Below are 6,636 nucleotides of genomic sequence, written 5' to 3' on the forward strand. Positions count from 1 at the left end.
GGAATAAAGCTCCTTGTGAGTAAGACCTAGCCAGGCCCCTCTGCACAGCACCATGGTGCCAACCAGAAATTCTGTGACACTTGCTTGGCAGCACCAAGAAAACCTGCATTCTCCTTAACTTCCGAATGAGCATTAAGGAGGTAAGCCCATGCCTCAAACACAAGGCAGCTGCTAGTTATTCCCACTACTGTTAGTTTCCTCTGGTCTCATTCTGATCATTTAATGGGAAGATTATGTAATAATCAAATGTTGAAACTAGCAGAACCCCCACTCCAGCAGGGGATACACATTATTTACCCATAAAAAAGGATTGCTACCATGTAAACTGTGATTAATTAAGTTCACAGGAGTTATTTCATGGCATGTAAAAATGGAAAGCTTCCTGCAGAGGAAAAGCTGGGGAGCTAGCTCCATCCTGACAGTAACACAGCCATGCAGTAGGAGACAGCCCTGAACTCACCCACAGGACTTTTGTGCCACACAGTGAACAGCCAAGAGTGCAAAGCAGTGGGAATGGTGGAGACTGGAGAGACTGTCTGCTTAACCCAATACAAATTTCCATCTATCCACAACCTCCTGACCATCTGGGTTTCTCCATGCTAGCAGGCTGCCAGCTCCTTCCACAGGCATCTAAGTGCATGGCCTTCAATCACCATCCACTGCACAGGAGTCTCCATAAACATTCCCAGGCCTCAACTGACCATCTCACAGAGGCCTATGAATGGATCCTAGATGCTGACTGAAACTCTTCCCCTTTCTTTCTTCACCCCAATCAATTACCAAAACATCAGTGCATCAGAGCCTTGCCTGCCCACCTGTGACATCCGTGCAACACAGCACTTGTCTCCCCACTTTAGACCTGACTTCCATTGCTGGCAATACAACTTTCACTGCAAGAATTAAACACACCATGGCCTAGGGCTGCAGTTATCTTTCATGACCCAGAGGACAATTTTAGAAGTAATTAAAACAACAGTAAAAAATACTGGCCCTAAGTGTAAATCTGTATCATACATAGCTTCTTTCCTGGAATGTTTCAAATTGAGGACAACATAGACATGCAAGAGTAGCCACATAGCTTCAAATCTAAAGTCTATTCAGCTCAATATTCTGGCAACAGACAGAAGAAGAATGTCTAGCAAAGAAGGTAAGAAATTGAAAAGCACAGAGCAGCATGTTCCCAATCTCTAGTGATGCACATACAGTTTGAAAAATTTCTAAGACAGAATGTGGTGGGGCTTTGTTGTTTAATATTCACAGATGGATTTCAATTCCACAATTTTTGCTTTAATTTTTTTTTTAAAATTTTTAGCACCAACAACATCCTGACACAAGGAGTTCAACAGCTCCAGCATGCATAGTGTGATTTTGATTCCCTTTTGATTTTTGTCTTTGATTTTTTCCTTTGAGTTTGACTTGTATTTTTATGTTCGTCCTTCCAGCTCCAGGCCCTTCATCAACAGAGACAGTGAACAATCATTCCTTCCTCATCCTTCCTATTCCACGTGATTTTATACACACATGTTCCATTTAATTGTCTTTTTTCCAAGGCAGAGCTCTCCTCATAAAGAAGCCGTTCCAGACCTTTATTATCTTTGTCTGTCTTGACTAACATTTTCTAGTTCAATTCTTTGCTTTCTGAAATGAGAGAACAGCACTGCATAGAGTATTCAAGGTGTACAACACTAGGAATTTAGGTAAGGACATAATCCTGTTACAGTTTTGTTGCTTCTTTAAGAACTCCTAACATGTTATTTACTCTTATGACTCAGCGCTATGCCAGCTTTTCCATGTCAGTATTTATTACTATCCCAGGTCTCATTCATTACTTAACAATCACCCCTGTACTTTTGACTGTCTATGCAAAATTAGGATTATTCCTCCTTCTGCTCATCACTTCCTAGTTCTCTACACTGGATTATATCAGGTCAGTCACTCATAGCACAGGACAGCTGGGAGAGGTGCCCCACTCCTCTGCGGACATAGCGAGACGGTCAGAGGTGGTGAGGAAAGGTGAGCACTCACATCCAACTTACATGACGATGCAGCTCCTTTGAGATCACAAGAAAGCTCCCTGGTTCCAGGGTGCCAGCCTAAACTCTGCCATTGGCAATGGGCTCTTCATACATGTCCCCTTATGCCTCCTGACATCCCTACCACAGGCACTCCTGAAACCAGCTTCAAGCCCTGGTGTTCAGTTCCACACTGAGAACAGCCACATTGGTGCAGCAGAGAAGAGAGTGAAATAGCATGTGTGACTTGGGAGCCATTTGTCACAGAGTTTGTTTAGTTTCTCATAGTGAAGAAAACAGCAGAACATAGGATTCATAATTTTAAATTCTATATAATGACAAACTAGCAAGTGCATTTAACAACCAAAATACATTTCACAGCCAGTAATGGATACTGTAAAATGTAAGCTGGTACTTGGATTATCAAAGGCAGAGTCTATCAATGTTTGGTTTTGTATTAAAGTTGGTTTTTCCATCTGTTGAAAGTGGCTCTTTGTGATTTCACAGGGCATTACACTTTATGTGTCTCACTTGCTGCACCCAAAGGAATTTCATTCTGCTACATTAAGAAATACCTTGGTACACTGGCTAAGCTTTTAACTTTCCAGAACACACTGTTCCATGTCTGTCTCCATCCCAGCAGTTACTTCCTTTAAGTGTCTAACTTATACACACACATACACATACAAGATATAGTGTGATTCACATATCATATGGGCTTTGTCACAATGAGGATTCTGTCTCTGTCCCTTTGTGACCTCTGTGATCACCAGCCCATCTTCTGCTACATGTGTTCAGAAAGGACATGCCTGATCTCTGAAGCACACTTGTAAAATCTATACCTTTTGCTTTGGACTGCATTACATACAGGTGGAGAAATGGGAAACTACACTGAAACTCCTTTTGTTGGGTGTGTCCCACAAATGCACACTGAACACACAGACAGTTGGACCTTTGTTCTTGTGAGAATCTCATTTTTTCATTTTACAGCAACATTCGTTCCAGCTGGGCTTTCCCATGCTAAGGCACAGCTACCTCTTAGCAGAGGATCACCCCAGTTGTATTACCACAAATACCATCTACTACAAGTGCTGTCACAAAACCCACTTCCAAATGCATATTCTATTCTTTCTTAAAAGCCATGGCAATGAAACATTATGCCTCAGTAGTAATTATGCCTCAGTAGTAAGCCTGGTCTCCCATTCATCCCAAGCTCCCAATGCCCCCTTCTCCCTGCACACTTGTTTTTCCCATTATTGTCACTATACTGCATCAGCTCAGATTATGCTGCCATTAGATATGTATTCTGAAGGATCTTGCTACAAATTAAATTTGGGGAAGGTTTAGTATATTGCTGAATCTAAACTTCCTACTGGGTTTTTTCCACCTGCACTGTTACTTCACAGAACTGTTAACGGGAACTGGCAGGTAGCTTGGCAGGTGACTTGAACCTGCTCTGCAACACACACTGACAAAAATACCTGCTCTAGCTGGACCTGCCTTGGCAGTGGGTTGGACTAGACTATCTGCAGAGGCCCTTTCCAAGCCCAGCCATTCTGGGATTCTGTGAAAAGCAGAGACAGCATAAGTCCTGCACTGTCATTTTGGAACAGCAGCGTTGTCCACAGTTCTCAAACACAAGCTGTGTGTAAAGCATGTCTGGGTGACTTGTTGAGAAATATGGTCTATTTCCACAGTGATGTGCATTACATTCCTTTAAAAATCATGATGGAGAGAATATCCAGGGAAGAGGAAGCTGCACAGCATTTTCATGGACTATTACAACATGAAGGTATGCAAAGTCCATGCTTCTTCCCTTATTCTCACTGCAGTGATCCAGAAAATTTTCTTCCCCAAAAACCCCATCATGTCTGAACTGGAAAGCTATTCACAAATAAATGGAGAATGTTCCTTCTAAAAACATGCATGAAAATACACCCATTTCCATTGATTCTTCTTACCATGCTTTCCAAAGCACAGTGGGAGCATGGTCTGACCTTACCAGACACCAAGATCTCGCATCCTGGCCAGACTCTCTGTATGCTTTGTGAGGAGCTTTGCTATCACGGGCATCAGGCAAGGTGGGTACACAGCTGCTCAAGAAAAATCAACCCCAAAATTCCACTATAATATCTTGGAATGAGTCAAGAGGAGGCAGAAGAGCAGCATATCTACCACCCAGCCACATGGGAAAAAGCAAAACCTGGTCTCTAACCTAAGGAGAGCCAAGAGCCCCTGATTCCTGACGGGCAAACATGAAGCCACAACAGAGTACAACTTCTGATCTTCTGACACAATTCAAGCAGGGAAACCAAGCTACACAGAATGCTGGGCATTGCAGACAAAACGGAGACATATGAACTTGATGGGTTTCTCTCCTGCATTTTCTTACAGCCTCCATTGCTATAGTGACGCACAACACCAGAGAATATAATTGCTGTAGTGATTACAGCCATTACATTAAGCTTTAAAATGCTCCTTTCAAATTGAACAATGTTTTTCAAAGTCAACAGCTGGTTCACAGCTTGAAAGCAACAATTAAGATAAATTAAATAAAAAGGGTAATAAAATCACAGACTAAATTTAATTTTTGAAGCACATGCAAACTCCAGCAAACACTTTAAAATATCTTTCAGAAACATCCACAGAAACAAAAAGCAATACAACCAACAATTGTGATGTGCTCATTAATAAGAATGTGATGTAGGAACACAGATAAATGTGTATACTTAGAGCAGAAAACAAATTCATGCAGCATTTATAGCCCTAATCCAGGGGATTGAATCAAACACAAGCTTCAAATGACATTTCTAAGTCTTGGGAGGAAAGTAAAAATGTTTATATATCTGTATATATATTCTTCCTCTTAAGGTACATAAATATATATAAAGTGTGGCTAATGAAAATGGCATGTCCCAGCCCTTAGCCCAAAAAGGGAATCTTGTGTGTGCTCAAGATCACTACAATGCCAGGAGCCTGCATCTACTACTGGAGTGCACAGGAAATGCACTACTGGAGTGACAGGTAAGCCTTACATTTCCAGAGTGTATAACATCAGCTAAATGCCAAGAGATTTTTTGGTGGCCTGGCCTTCTGTTTGTCACTGGGAGAACACTGTTCTCAATTCCAATGGCCTGCCTCGCTAGCAACAAAATGTCGATGCTACACATCCATTCGGACAAAACAGAAAAACATAAAGGACTCATGCCATCATTTCCTTCTATACTCCTGTCAAGAAGGCTTTCTACCTGCAGCAGTGTTCCAAACAGTGTTCCAAACACGCTGACTACAAGCCAGCTGTCTCCGCCTCAGACCTTCAGGCTGCCAATCAGCTGTTCAGCAGTTGACATCCTATGGCACTCGAATAAGAAAATGATAGAAGAATTTGGAATACATATTCTACCTACTTCATTACAATGGGGTTTTTTGCCTCATGAGAAAGGCTGTTTCTCATTAATGCTCATTAGTTATAAGAATTTATTACTAATAATAAAACTACCAATTTAGTTTTCTTCGCACCTGTAGCTATAAAGATTGTTTTAAAGGTTTGTTCTTGCTGTAGTGCATCTGCTCTATTCCTTCTTGGGCTGCACTATGATCCAAGAAACGCTGGCTAGGCTTAGGCCTTGACAAACAGCACCTGTGCCAAGCTCCTCTTGAGCTTATCAGAAACAGTGTCTGTTCGCAGGAAGCGGTGCTGTCTAATGAGCTCCTGTTTTTAATGAACAGACTTGGAAACTTATTTTTCTTGCCTGAATAACAACCCAAGTTGAACGACGTTTTTGTTATCTAAATTTCAGAGAAAGCTACCAATGCAAATTGCAGCCAGGATGAAAAACTACTATGACTGAAGTCCACCCTCTTGTGACCCTATGAACAGTGGTCATGAATGAGACCCTTTGAACTCTTCTGGCTGCGACCAGCAACCTCCTTTTGAGTGGGACCACTCAGAGCCAGTGAATTCTCATTTGCTATACTCAGACAACCACTGCTGAATGACAAGATAGATCCTGGGCTGATGCCCTCACTCCTTGAGGTTCAACCCTTTGTCTCTTGAGAAGATGCAAAGGCATCTAACGTGAATCTTTCACTGAATTTGAGGGGAATTTTTCACAGGTACATACCTTGTACATAGTATTTAGGTCTCTGTGCATGCAAATGTGAACATGCTATATGAAATGTACTATAAATGTTGTTCTCTCAAATTCTTAAGAAGTTTAGATTTGTAAGTAAATTAGTCCTGGTAGCTACTGTTGTGCTATAGTAAATTCCATATGAATCCTTTGTTAAAATGCTTAATTTGAACTATCAGTTAAGCGTTGTTAAAGTTAAGAGCTGTTAAACCTTTGGGCCTAAACTGTTGGTCAAGCCCCATCTCAGTTTAGCAGAGAGGTCCATTCTGAACCTTGTGACTCAGTAGGAAGGTCTTCCTTATTTCTTTTTATCTTGAACATTTTCTATCCCTTACCCTTTTTCCCCCTCCACCCACCAGCCTTCCCACAGATAATTTTGGAGCTGATTCTGGTTTTGGATTGATTGATTTTTAGACTTTATTTTGCTTTTTCTAGTTCTTAAACCAAGTAGTAGTTAACTTTGCCAACAAACTTTTTCATGTTTCTACTTT

The sequence above is a fragment of the Pseudopodoces humilis genome, chromosome 18, assembly GCF_049639895.1.
Source record: "Pseudopodoces humilis isolate 2021_Gansu_Grassland_sample_001 chromosome 18, ASM4963989v1, whole genome shotgun sequence".
NCBI lineage: Eukaryota > Metazoa > Chordata > Aves > Passeriformes > Paridae > Pseudopodoces > Pseudopodoces humilis.